This window comes from Bombus fervidus, chromosome 17 (assembly GCF_041682495.2).
Source record: "Bombus fervidus isolate BK054 chromosome 17, iyBomFerv1, whole genome shotgun sequence".
NCBI lineage: Eukaryota > Metazoa > Arthropoda > Insecta > Hymenoptera > Apidae > Bombus > Bombus fervidus.
Genome location: NC_091533.1, coordinates 7,747,072 through 7,762,362, shown reverse-complemented (window position 1 = coordinate 7,762,362; position 15,291 = coordinate 7,747,072). Strand labels below are relative to the sequence as shown.

Below are 15,291 nucleotides of genomic sequence, written 5' to 3'. Positions count from 1 at the left end.
GCCAGAAAGAACCAATCGGATCCGCATTCCTTTCGCAGGACTTCTCTCTAGCAGTGCACGGTACATGTTATGACAATCGAATATGGAAACGATTTTACTATTTCTTACTCTGAATAACGCTATTTAATATTTCTCTTCCGATGAATTGTTTCTTCAACCGAAACCGAAGAATTGGAGCCTCGAAACGAATCAATGCGGTGGGAATTATCAACGAAACCGAGGTTATTAACGCGTTTCACGAGCCAGCAAGCAACGCAGCAGCCAGAGAGTGGCATCGACGAAAAGCAAACGTCATAATTGCCACGTAATTATGCGCATTTTAATTTGTAACTCGCCCCACCCCCTTCACCATAAACTCACCCCTTTTGCATCTCCCTCCTCGTTACTTTGTTCGCGGTGCGGTATCACGCGGACACCGGCGCGAAACGCGAGCAATCGCAGCAAATTACAATCATGGCTGTTTGACGTGCGTGAGAGTTTGATTTATTAATCATCAGCCCGCAACGGGACAGTTTCCCGAATATTTTCGCGCCGTCGCGCCCCGCCGTAATTTTCTCGCAGCCCTCGACCGTTGTAATTTATTCCCGCATGTTATTTGTCTCTGCATCACTCTCATTCTTCTTTCTCTCTTCTTGTCTCTTTCTTCCAGTATTTGTCTGTTTTATTTCCATGGTTCTAATAGCATTAGCTATTATATACTTTGAACATATATATTTTTTTTTTTTTTTTTTTTTGAAGAAACTACGCATATGTTTTAATGTATAAAACGTTGGATATGCATCAACCTAATATGTATCTTTTTACGTTAGTTGCACTCTCAAAATTTTAGAAATGGCAAACATTTTTGTCTTGAAATTCTTATTGTAAACTTTAGAATTTTCTGCTCTAAATAAATAATTTTATAGAAACAATACGTTTGTTTATTTGATATATCTACGTGTCATAGATCGATGTCTGTTGGAGCAGATGTGGTGGTTAACATTTTCCGATGGATAAAAATGATTGGAATGAAATCAACGCGTTTCCGCTTTTCAAACTGACCGATGGCGTTGGGTGATTTCGATATAGAAATCGAGAAAATTATCGCGAACGTTGGCGGATTCGAGTAGGTCTGGGTTAGGTAAGCGGAATCGTACCAACAGGCTTTCACGCGCACGAGCTGGACGCTGGTCCGATTTGAATACATAACTGGCCGGATATAAACGAGCCTATGAATAAAATTTAAATTCCAATCAGCGGCTGAACAATGCCACAATACCTGCGGTCGTGCGGTAGAAATCAAGTCGTATAATGCGTTTGGTGAATCTGCCTGTCTAGACGTTGCGTTGTGGCGTATGTAATCGACGAAACTCCCACTATGTTCATATCTCAACTTCTAAAGAATATTTCATTTTTTCCCTTTTTTTTTTTTCTTTCTTTCGAGTGATGTTCTTGATATTCTTGAGAGATATTCTTAATCAGTGAGAAATTTACGATAAAACAAAATCCCGGTTTTTCATTTCAACGCGTTCAAATAAGAACGAATACAAATATCAGTCATTTGTTTCTGAATAATTCGTTGTTATTCTGTATTTATGTTATAATTTTGTTAATATTGTACGACATCTCTTCTCATTTTTATTCATAGAATATGTTAGACGAGCTTTTTGTGTTTAAAAGAATTGATACAGTCTGTATAAGATAAAGTTTTTCCAATCGAAAAGCACGCAATCAAGCGGTTGATCGGTTACTTATAAATTCCATGTGTGTCCAGGGGACGAAATTCTAGTTATTTCCTTGGTTGTTTAACGATAACCGTGTTTCATACTAGGGACAGCTGCAATACAATACGTCGTCAAGAAGATTCTGGACATCTGTATTACAGGACCTTCTTTTTTCTGCTTCGACGTTTGCTTCAAATCCTCTATTGCGGTGTCGCTCGTGACTTATTCCAGACGAGTAAGGGTACGTATTTGGCATGACGTCAAACGTAGATATTAGGATTCCCAGGGGTGGATAGCCAAAGGGGCCAAAAGGAAACGGAAAAGAAAGAAAAAAAGAAAGAAGAACTATGTGGTACCCATTCGTGCGTCACATCCGTGACCAGCCTACCGGCTCCACGGGTCTTTGCAATCGTCAACCAGTTTCTTACGTGAAAGGTACCTTTAGTTTTCCGACACGTTACAGTTTTTTCATTCTGCAACTTCCTTCTCGACGTTTTTCTATCGTAGACAGTATTGGATCCATTTATATAATGTTGCAAGATTGTTTGAAGTATCATTGTATTCTATGGTACAGAGAAAGAAATTTTTTGTAATATGTACACTGCAGCTTACGAGGGTATTCGAATACTTATCATTACAGTGTTAATAAACTGAATAATATATACTTATAATTACGGTGCTAATAAAGTTTCGGAAAGTTTCATATAAAATATGTAATATATACATGAAAATTTTCTACGGTAAGTATTAGAATATTTTCACAAGCAACTGTATATAAATCATTTTCAAGGCTTACAAAAATATTTGAGTATTTACTATAGAAAACTTTTATGAATACGTTATCTATATATTACGCGAATCTATCCGAGGCTTCTACTGTGATTACAATCTTATCACTTGCCTCAGCACACAGACGATTCTTCAGACTCTTCAGTGTCGCGTATATCGATCTCGAAACGATGGAAACTGCGAAACACCTTTAAACCTCCTCTATTTCCTTCCTGTTACCGTTGAACGTTCCTGATTCCTCTGTTCCAGAGGCGGAAGCGAACTCGTTTCTTCCTCCTCCTCTCCTTTCGATGTCGACAAGAAGGGAGGCCCTGCTGCCTCTTTACGAATTGCAAATTTTCGGCAAGTTTTCGTTAGGGAAATTCAGCCGACGGTGTTCACTGTATACAAAGTGGCACTAGAGGATAGAGTAGATAGCTGAGAGGAGCGAGGAGAGGAGTCTCGGATACGCGCTCCACGGTAAAAGCACAAATATTTGACGGGTAAATAGAGTGATACTTGATGCGGCGCTGGTTGGTTCAGGGCACAGCCGCTGCTGCTGCTACGTCTGACCCCAAAGCTCCCGTTGCTGATGTCGTCCCGTGTTGCTAACGTTGCTACTCGCAGCATCGTTGACGATAGTCGCGATACCAATCGTTTGGTTCGTTCAGGTTCGCTGTTTTGGGAAACGTTTTACAATCGGATATCTGGTTTGCATGATGAGATTCATCGTGTTTCGATAAATTGTAAACGTTAAGTTGCAAAGTTTGATTGTTCATTGCCGTATGGCCGTTGTGAAATCGTCTTGGTGTCGTCAAATGACTATAACTTCCACATTTGGAATTGTGTTATACTGGAATGCTTCCACATTTTAGAATTTCATTATCACTGTCACAATGCTCCAATATCGTGATTACATCGATACAGTTTAAAACAGATCCGAAAATATATGTAAAGATTACAAGATATCTGTTACAAGTATACATTTCACAAAGACAAAAGTGTTTAAATAATCAATTATTCATCAAGTTACCTTAATATTCAGCGCCACGATATTTAACACTTCTTCTGTGCTAAAGATTATTATATTCATACAGCAGGCTAATTCTTCAACGACAAACATGATATAAAGCAGATTCGAAAATGGAATAGTACGTCGTCAGAGATAAAACGGTAACATAAAATTACAAATCTGTTGAACTCGATTCGCGATGTTCGCAAATCAGGAGACTGAATCGACAAGACCGATTCGACGTGGCTATTCGTCAACCGGGAGAACCCTAACGTCTACCGCGCCACGATAAACCTGGAGCTTCGATTCCCTTCGTAGACTACCCTAGCCATTAAACACAATGCCGCTGCTATTATTCTTCACGGTGTTATTGAACGGGCCCCATTATCATCGTATAATATCGCGATATCTTTTCACCCCCGATGGGTGTGTCTACAGAATGGAAGAACTGCCAAATCGTAGCGGGCTCGTTTCGAGGCTCATATGCTTGGAACTTCGCCTAGAAATCCTTGGCAAACCTGGATTTCACTCGAAATTAATAGTTTTTAAAAATATACTCGGAAACCAACGTACATCTATTCGACGTTTTATTCGAACGAAAAATTTTTATTAGTCTCGTTCATTTGGTAGAATTTTTATTAGATCTCGATGTTACAAATTTAGATGTAACAGATAATTCGATTTAACATGTCATAGTTTACTGAGTAATGTCGTTACATTTATTGAATTCCGCCACTTGCATACGGTATGTTCCATTTTTCATTATTTGGATCCTCTTGCGTAATAATCTACCAATCAAAGTATGTTCATAGTTATACGATTTTAAGTTACATAAAATACATTTTTGGGAAATACAAAATACAATAATATGGGAAAATATATACAATACGAAGAATAGAGTAACTCGTAACTCGTAAGTATTTGCAATTTTTAATAGAATAATATAATCAAAAATTTTGCTCAGATTTTACTATAATTTTGATTATGAAAATATAAATTTTCTCAAATCCCGCAGTATAAATATGGGTGCTTTTGCTCAAAGAAAAACTAAATTTCAATTTATAATCACTGATTTCCGGCGACACGCTGAAGTCTACAATTATTTCAACCCACTTTAACTAAAAACTAATTAATAATTCGAAATTGTCAAAATCGTGCGCACATATCGACTATAGTTACTCTTTCAAACACATGGTCGATGTTATCTTTGTTAAGAGCAGCGATTTCCGCTTGTGGAATTCTTGCCAAGGTTTTCGTGTTTAATACGTCCCGATTTCTCTGGTGAACTCGGGCAAAGAGCTAACGAAGGTGAGTGAACGTCCCTGGCCAGTGGGTAAAATGACAGAGCAGCTCTCTCTCTCTCTCTCTACCTGGCATAAGATAAACAGTAGCCAATTATAAATTCCTCGTATGCAAATCCTCGGCAGTAAAGCGCCTACCGTTGCTTCCTTCCTTCCGTGTGCGCGCTCAAGAACCGGAAGAGACAGCGCTGTGTCGCGAACAGTACGACGAAACGAACGACGAAGGACAGAGACGATGACGACGACGACGATCAAACATCGAGACGAAAGACTCTGTACGCAGATGGTGAGATAGAGGGAAATTCGTAACAGAGGAAACGAGAAGGAAAGGCAAACCCCGAGAAGAAGGAATACACAGAGGGGATGATAGGGTGAAAAGAGGTGGAGGTGGAGGTGGGCCTGATTGGCGGCGGCGTTAACTGGGAAAGCTAAGCCAGGAGTCAGCTCGTCGCTGCTGCGTCGTCATCCGTGTGACAACTTATAATTTGATAGAATCCCGCTTCGTACTGCGCTTGTACCAGTTGGATACCCATCCTCGTTCCGCTTGCTATCTCTTCAACCCCTTTTTGCTTCGGTCATCCAGTTATCTCGTACCTAATACCTAATACATGTGTACGCAAACATATGACACGTATGTATTTTTAACATGTACCGAATTACACGATCTTTATTATAGATGTTTTAAGACAATTTTAATAATACACACACCCTTTACAATGTGCATTCTTTGCATGCCATATTTTCTAAAGTCACATTGTTAAAGATTGTTATCAGTTTGCAATACATGTTTATATTAGGTTGTCCGAAAGGTGTCTTTCTTCTACAGAACCGTCTTTTACAAGGATGCATCTTTATACAAACATGAAACCTAATCTGTCGAACGTTGTGATCTTTATTTTGATAGAACAAAATGGATCGTACGTAATTCCATAAAATAGTATAAAACAGAAAATGTCGTGCATCCATTATTTCCTTATAAAACGAAAGAAACTTTTCGGACGACCTAATATTTAGAATGTTTGAGAAGTGTACAGAATAAAAATTGCATTGGATAGAAAACGATGATGTAACTTAAGATTTAAAAGGTTAATTGGATTGATTGTATCGCGATGTTTGCACTGGGATGACTCTAGTTTCGAGGAGTTAGTCGGCTGACTGCGTCCTCGTGCGATTCAACGCGATTCTCGTAGATATCCAGACGACGATTTATTATGCATGTAAGTCGATCGTTGGCGAAGGAACTTTCCCAAGACTTCGCGTACACGATTTGCAAAAGATGAGGCTGGACGAAGGATATCGCGAAGAACACGCGGTTAGATCGCGGAATCTTGATGAGAATCCTGAGGTTTGTGTGGTCTGGACTTTTTGATAGTTTAATGAAACATTCTTTTCTTTATAGTGTTATCTCATTGCTAAACTACGACTATCCATGCAAATTTTTATGAACGCAGCTGAAGCAACAGAACATTTAGGTATTTCCATTTCGCTATAGTTAGAATCGAGGCAACAAGCTTCGTTAGCTAAATCATCTGAGAATTGCAAATTTGAATGTGATTTTACACTTACGAGACGCATTGTAGTTCCATTTCACGCAAGTTAGAACCGCGACAGCTACCTTCGCTAACAAAATCATCCAGTCAATATCTCATCGTTCTCTAGGAAGCTGGATTTCATCGTCTCGAAGGGTGTCTGAAAGATAACCGAATTCCGAAGACCATCGAGCCGGACCGTTTGTAGGCGAACGTGTAAATTCACGGACGATATAGTGGCTGTGATTCTACGAGATATGTTCTCAAACGAATGCCGTTGTAGAAAGAGACAGTCTCTACATCGTTGGTGGAAACGCAAGGAGAGGAGAGAAGGAAGGGAAAACGTTGTGCACGCTACCGTAACTTCGCGTCACGGCCGGTGAGCTTCATCGATCACCGGCCAACTCAATTTGTCTCCATTGATACCAATCTGCTGAGCAAGCTCGTCCCCTTTCCACTTTCCATCCCCCAGTACCTCTTCCAACCTTCTCTCACTCTCTCTCTCTCACTCTCACTCTCTCTCTCTCACTCTCACTCTCTCTCTCTCTCTCTCTCTCTCTCTCTCTCTCTCTATTTCACGATGCTTGTTGGTCCTTCTCTCGTCTTGCCCTTTCTCTTTCGTCGACGAAATTCCTTCTTACAGAGCGTAACACACGCCTAGACGACGTAGATCTTTGTAGCCTAGCTTCCATTTAACAGCGCTTCGTCTCATCGCGTGCACATCCACCTGTTTATCCGCAGCAATTTATACCGCGATGGAAGCAGCCTGACAAGCGATGCAGTTTTATGAGATCGATTACCAATGGTGATAACGTTCTAACGCTGAATTTTAACCTTTTCGAGGCAGATCTTTGTTTTAATCCTGTGACAGTGTTATAAAGTAACGAAGAATTTTAAACGAACTCTCTTTCAGAGAGTAATTATTTCTTTGCGAATAAGATTTTTTGCGTTTTTGGAATCAGATTTTCAATCCTACAGATTTTCTACACGTGCGCAACATAATATACATTATAATACTGTATATATACTGTAGTTTATTAGTCGTTTTATAAATTTCGATAACAAGTTCTCTCGTCAAACTTTATCATTATCGTATGTATTTAAAAAAAAAGAAAAAGAGAAGGAAACGTAGAATTTCTGAAGCGTAAAGCGAAAGCGTTGGATAGAATTTCCGAGAAACAGTAGTATAGTCCCGTATCGAGTTAGACTCGTCCGGGGAACCGGAATTCATCGTCTTATCCGTTCTTTTCTTCATCCGGACCGACTCGCTCCTTCCCGGAGCAAGTCGAAAGTCAATAATCTGGAGTAATCTGTCTTTCCGGCAGAAGCTATTTTCATTGTACTCGAGATCCACAGTGAGTCACGGTCGGCGTGCGTTAATCAACTAAAAGCTGGTAGTCTGAGTTTACACACCGCGTCTCAATAGCTACTATCGTCTATCTCTCATACCGATAGCGCAGCTTCTCTCGAACGTCGGCTAGAAGATGCAGATACGTATGGGCATACAATTAAATTGCCTTGGTAATCGCATGACATTAGTTGATTACGTTGATAAAACTCAAACACCTTAGGATTGTATTTTTATAATATTTCTTTTCGTACGATGTTCATGCTCGTTGTTTAATTTTAGTGCGTGTAATTTCTTATAAAAATTTACTTCTAATGCGTCGTTACCGATACTTGAGACGGAAAACTTAAGACTTACAGAAGTAGCCAAGTTTCCTGCGAAAGATCCTACTTAGTTGCATAAAGTATTATCGTCGTAAGGACGAAACGGTGAAGAGCTCTCGGAATCTCGAAGGGATGTTCTGCCATTTTAGAATCTATAAAAACTTCTTGCTTAAGAACCGACCGTAGTTCGTAATGGAACTCGTAAAATGCTTATTTCCTTCGCAAACCTCTTTTGCATCAACTCTCTCTCTCTCTCTCTCTCTCTCCCTCTCTCTCTCCCTCTCTCTCTCCCTCTCTCTCTCTCTCTCTCTCTCTCTCTCTCTCTCTCTCTCTCTACGTACCAACGACAAATAATAATATCGATTGCATTTAATAAAAATATCAAATGACTTGGAAATCGTTTACGATTATTAACAAAAATCGAATTGATAAGAAACGACCACGAAAGGGTGATCGCAATCCATTATCATAAACAATAGTGAAACTGTCGTCCATTCGCTGTAGTACGAAAGAATGTCATTACGCTAAGATACTTTAGAATTTATTAATTCGTATAAGAGTATAATCCTAATTCTAATATGTACATAGGTCAATAACAAAAAAAAAAAAAAAAAAAAATAAAATACAATACATGTTTTAAATTACTTTTCTATAATTTTATGACACATAAATTGACATGATTTCAAAACGTGCTTTATTATATTTGAAAGAATCATACATTTAAAGGTTAAGTATACTCGTTCAATCATTTGTATTCAATCAAATGCAATTGAATTCAGCATTTATTTATTTGATCGTGGCGGAGAATTATTCGCTTCATCAAATTTATCGAAAGTTTTTACTTAAACGGTGTGCGAAGAGCAAATAAATCGATTTCAACGTTTGTAAATGGAAAAGAAAGGACTCGGCTATCGAGATCGAACCGTCAATAGCGATTTCGTATTTACGAGGCATGAATTTTACAACTCGTTCAGTGTAACGTGATTATCAGAATTCCGAGCCCCGACTGCAACCCCGGACACGTTAGCGTGTCGAAAACGTGGACGCGTATGGAACCGCTCTACACGCTCTATTTCCCGGCATGCATAATACACGGTACAGCCGAGTTTACATTCCCGACGCCGAATCGAAAAAGTTTCGATTTTCACGTCTATTGTTTGTCATGACTTTTCGAAAAGCCGCTATTATACGTATTATACGTATAGGACTTTATCAGAGAAAGGATAGTTTTTTCAACTATTATTCGATAATAAGCTAATATAGAAAACTAATACATATAGAAAAATTGTAATCAGATAGTGTTGAAGATTAGGATCTTATCAATTTAATCATATTCTATTCTTCAAGCAACGTTTAAAAATGTTTCATGATTTGTCAGACTTACCTTGTTGCTTTATAAGTGCTTTAACACAGCCTTGATCCTCATGAATTCATAAATAAGATTCTATTAAATAAAACAATACTCTCTAATGATATTTTCAACAATATGTTCAAGCGTTTCTTTAGTTAGAGTTAAATAAACGAGAATTGTTCGATTTTACAAATACGCTATTCACGTAGATTTCAAAAAATCTGAAATCATTTGTTTCCACTGGTTTTTAAATTCTAGCGTTAATGAATTAATGTAACGACATAAATTATTTATTCGTGAAATTTTCAGAAACATCGCGATATCCACCGCAATAAACGTCACCGACGAGACGCCTTAAACTTCCTGCTCCTCTTCGCCACAATAATTCCCGCGACTTTCAGTTTCGAAACGAGGGACCAAGAGCGGAAGCCCTGGGTCGATAGGCGCGATTCGAACGATTTCGTCTAGACGTTCGGCTCGATCGGTCGGAAACGATTTGTCCCCGAGGCCGTGTGCGGGAATTCGGATATTCCGCGTCGGAATCTTGGTTCGTTGATGGAAAAACGTGGCCGCGGAAGTCGGTAACGACCAGCCAGCCACTGGTGAAAAAAAAACTTTTAAAGTAAATATCGTAAAAATTCATTTCCTACCAGCAATACGTTTCCATTCGTTCTCTTTCCGCCTCTCTGTTTCCTGTGCTCGTTTTTGTCACTTTTTTCCCCTCTCGTTTTGCCACTGCGAATACAATAATCCCGGCTACTCGTATTCGTAAGCGTCAGAGGGGTTAAAACGCTGCGTAGAGGAAGAAGGGATGGCTAGTCGGTGTTAGGGGCTGCTGCAGGTGTTAGCATATATCGTTTAAACGAGTCGGTTCTTTATGATGAAATTAAAACAAGCGAGTACAGGCGTAGACACTGGTTAACTGGTATTTGTCGACACAGAATCGGTGGCTTCTCGCGAAGCTAAACGAAAACCAGACGTTCAATTCGTTTAACAGCCAGCGATTCAGTGTATGATACGGCGATCGTGTAATTTGTATGCGGGTTATTGAAATCTGAGTGAATCGAACGCGATTCAATAAGCGTTTTCTGCACTCCGTTTAGATAATAGTATTTTATGTTGTATTATAATTATTTCATATAAATAAATGTTATTTTTTCTTAGGGATTATCTATTTTTATTTTTATTCTAATTTTTTCAACATTTCAGATATACAATGCAGATGTTCAGATCGCATTTATTTATTCGTAATCATTGAGAACAATAACTTCTTTATTTTTCATTTAACCTTGTATATTGGATATTAATATAATATTGAATTTATAATTCTATAACTATAACTATAATTTCTTATTAAAATCAATTTTTTCTCAGACTCCAAAATAAAAATCCGATCGCGAAACGTTTGTCGAACATAAATAACAATTAAATTATGCGTTCAATCGCTATAGAATCAAACATAGGAACATCAAAATCTTTTCAACCAATCAATGAACCCTATAACAGTTACTCACGATTGATAGGAAAATACCTCCATAATTTTTCATTTAACTTTTACATCTGTCTCTATTCCATACATTGACACGCTTCGAAAGAGATATTTTTCAAGGCATCGTTCAAATCGATCAGAAAACAGCCTTCGAACGGTCCATTTTTCTCCATCATTCATACAACGGTAATAACGGGCGGCCGCTATTATAAATAACGACGGGGTCGCGAATAAAGGTTGCGTTTCCCATTGGAAGCTGTGCGTCCGCGCGAATAGAACGCGCCAGCGAGTTCATCTCCTTTTCACAGGAATATTTTCGCGATAGAGGGAGGAGCTCGTTTTAGAGGGTCGATCCCGATTATTGACACAGAGAAAATGCGATATCGATTAGTTACGAGCGTTATCGGGAGCGTTGTACGCCGAGATTCGAAACACACCTCGGAGGGTCTCGTGACGAACACGATCCCGTATAGACCAGCACGGTAATTATCTGCTCGTAATTGCTAATCGATTGCCGCCAATCTCTGATCACCCGTGAAACAGTATCAATAGAGGGAGGGAATGGAACATCGAAGCGGTGAGATCGTAAGCACTATTGATAAATTTTCATCAACGGCCTCACCCACCGATTCAATGAAAGACTGGTCAGGTATTTTGCGCGTGTAATCACCAACAAGCGAGAATAAGACCGATTACAAGCTTTGTGAAGCTTAGAGATTCTCGATTGCTTCTGTTATCGATGATTATTGCTCGCTGAATATCAAGTGTATTGATGTGGTTAAGCTATTGGTTTATGATAGTGCACATCAAACGTCGTTTTATACAAAATTTAATTGCACGTGGCTTTTTTAAACTGTCATATGTTTAATTAAGTTTCTATATCACTCAGTATACTTTCTCAACGAGTATTTTGCTTCATTATCTTAGATTTCTAAGAATTATTAATTTTTAAATTCAATAAGTCTTAGAATGGAGATGTTCTAATTTATTTATTTACAACTGTCGTGAAAATAATTTATGCACTCAGAAATATCTTAACGAAATGTCTTTAACCTCTTCCAAATGCTAAATTTACGTTTTCACTATCTGTTACCTTCGCCTTATCTCTTTCAAATTTACATAATTCATGTATATTGGCAGAAAAAGTCACGCGAATATTCTGACTACAAATGAATGTCGTCATAATGAATGAAAATCGAAGCAGAACTTATGCGCGATCCTTACATTGCCAATGAAGTGTCTATAATTTGTGACGGAGAAGGGAAACTTGGTGTTTTGTAGGCTGCTGATTAGCAGAAGTCAAGCTGCAGATTAATAGCATTTACCGATCAGCGTTAGTTACGGTTAGTGCGTTTCAACGCGGTACCTTGAAATTAGGCACGTACGATAATTAGACGGGGTGTACTACAATATTACCCTATTGGCTATTCCAGAGATCTCATCGTGATGTGAGGGATAATTCGTACCGTCAATAATACTTGTACACCGCTGTGACACTCGTGATCGATATGGAGTTGATAGTTGATTGGTCCATGAATAACTTGCCTTAGATTCTGCAAGATGAATAAAATTCTATTTCCAGCTTAAAACTTCAACAGTGTTCTTGTCAGCATAAAAATTCAATCAACCTAATACATGATAAAATTTGTAATTTATTTGTAATTTATATTATATTATATTATATATATAATAATAGTATAATAAAATAATAATATATAATATAAGAACACTTAAATTCATAACAAAATCATCAACACATAGTAAATGTCACATATTATGTTATATTATTATATTATATATTATATTATATATATAATATAATATAATGTATGACATTTACTGTGTTGATGATTTTGTTATGAATGTAAGTAATAAAATTTGTATTAGACTGATACAAATGAAATGAATTTAGGACAGTTCCTATTCCTGGACAATTTTCGAGTGCATAAATTATTTGAAGGAAATTTCTAAATGAAGAAATCGTAACAATTCCGTTCCAAGACTTTCCCTATTCCAAAATTGATAATTCTTCTAAATCTTGAATAATAAAAGAAAATAATCGTTGAAAAATTATATCGAATGATATACTTACTTTGATGGAATATATTATGACATTTTGAAAAAACTACGTGAAACTTTTATTACATGAAAGTTTTATTACGTGAAACGGCAGTTGATAGTATGGTATGTAGTCCAATAGTTAAATGAAAGGTGATATTAGTTTTGATAGCACTTGATTTTGTTGATTTTTTCATGGTTAGATAGCCATTTTGAAACACCACCAATATTTGCAATATTGAACGTGAAAGGGTTAACGAGAATTTATATATATATCTATATTTTATTTCACGTAAAACGTCAAAAATCCATCAGTGCAGGAAACGATTTTATAAATACGAATATTTTTTCATACAAGTTAACTTTGGCTTATCGTTGAAAAATTTCGATCGCTATTTTAAAAACGTTTTATACTGCAAAAATGCTCTGTGTTTTTATCTTTATCATTTTATCACTGAGGTAATATCCGACATAAAGTTTCATGATAAATGTTTCAAAGAGTGTTTATGCGTCCTCTGATCATTTGAAATGTAGTCGATACATAAATAAAGCAAAACATTCAGCAAACAATTTGTTCCGATACAAAATAATATTTGCAAATTATTTGTAGCACGATAATAGATATTTTGAAGCTGTAATTTCTCTGGAATTCAAGTAGAAGAACAAATGAAATTAAAAACATTTTAAACAAATCTTTCCAATTTCTGATCGGCACGATATTAAAACATCAAACTCAATCGTATAAATTTATATATGAAAAAAATTCCAAATTAGATATTGCTTTAACGCAACATTACACCTTAATTTATAATTTACAAGACCTAACGTTACAAAGGCCTGAATCCACATCTGGTATTTTATTTTCATATTCTTTTTGCCATTTCATCTTCACTCTGTTGACTAATTACATATAACTATCCTCGCTTGAATTATACTTGCCACAATTATCCAAAAGAATTACAACCGTCCATTCTGATATTATCACGAAAATGTGGATACGGTATTTAACACCTTAGGTGAGTTATATGTAACCAATGGGTGGCAGGAAGTAATGGTAACGTTGGACAGAGGTCTGCGTCGGTATATGGACGACTGGGGAGTATTTCCAACTGGCCGAGTCCTGGTGGCTGTCGACACCCTAGCGTGGCCGTCGGCGATGCATCGCTCGTGGAAACCCCCTAACGAACCGCATTTACATCTGAAAGGTGCGCCAATTACCCTGGCTGCGTTTTACTTCATCGACGTTGCGCGCGAGCCGCGTGGTTGCACACCCCCATAGCCCGCTATTTCATTCGAGCCGCGATACCCCTCCATTTTCATCAGCTCTCGTTGATACCGTTTTGCTTTCGTTTTCCACTTCTTCTTTCTTTTTTTTTTTTTTCTTTTTTAGAGAGAGAATTACCCTTGTTGCTCCTTTTTGCGTTAAAATTTTTAGCGAAGAAGACCTTTTGATATGGTTCTGTTTTTAGGGCTTCAGTTAGATATTCTTGACTATTTAGTAATATTTAGGTATTTTTGGCTACACATACGTGCGCACATAAATCAACTTGTAAGCTCACTAGCAATTTAATTCACGAATAGAATCAAGATCATCTACTCGATGCTATACAAAATTGCGTTTCGCTGTACACGCAGATCCTCTTCCTCTTTTTCTCTTCTCTTACGAGATACCTGATTGCTGTTGCAGGAAGGTCGTTACGCGATAGCGATGCATCTATATACATACAATATTCGACGGCTTGGTGCTCAGGTTAATTTTGGTTGCCGTAGCCGTGCTTTCTCCGCCATCCTTTGCTTTCAACTGCCTTCTCCAACCCGCAATCCCGTATGTATGGAGGCACACGGCAGCCCACTTTCGCCTTCGTGGCCTTTTTCGTCCTGCCGTGTAATTAAATTCTCTCGCGTCGCCAGATCGTTCGACCGTGTTGCCTAAACGCTGTAATTAAAGCTGCGTGTATAATGATCGCAGCCTGACGGCAGACCTTTGCGCTATTTCAACGTGCTCACGTCGTGGAATCGTCTCTGATCAACGACGAAACATTTGAATTCCGTTCGTCTCTATGAAACTCAGTTGGGCACTCAACGAGAAAAAGTGAATTTTTTGAACAAATTGTCTTTTCGTTTGGAGTCGAGGGAGTTGATTTTTTCTACGAAAAATTTGAATTTAATCAAATATTTGTGCTTTTAAATCTATACATCCATTTGGTTTCATAATTAGTACGATTAATTTAATACGTAATATGTTTGCCAAAGGTTATTCGTGCAAGAAGCGCCAGAAATTAATTGTTACAGTGAAATTAAATCAATTCAACAATCTGGATATATAAATTGTTTACCAAATAAATTGTTATCTTTATCAGAAATGAACTGCAAGAGAACCGGAATGATCGAACGAATCCTTCCTTATCA

The 15,291-nt window shown here is 37.7% G+C and overlaps 1 long non-coding RNA gene across 1 annotated transcript in view; it reads left to right on the top strand.

The window, feature by feature from the left end:
- LOC139996302 (uncharacterized) overlaps positions 1-15,291 on the top strand; it is an 80,155-nt gene that overhangs the window by 40,931 nt on the left and 23,933 nt on the right. The gene's annotated exons all lie outside the window — the stretch shown is intronic.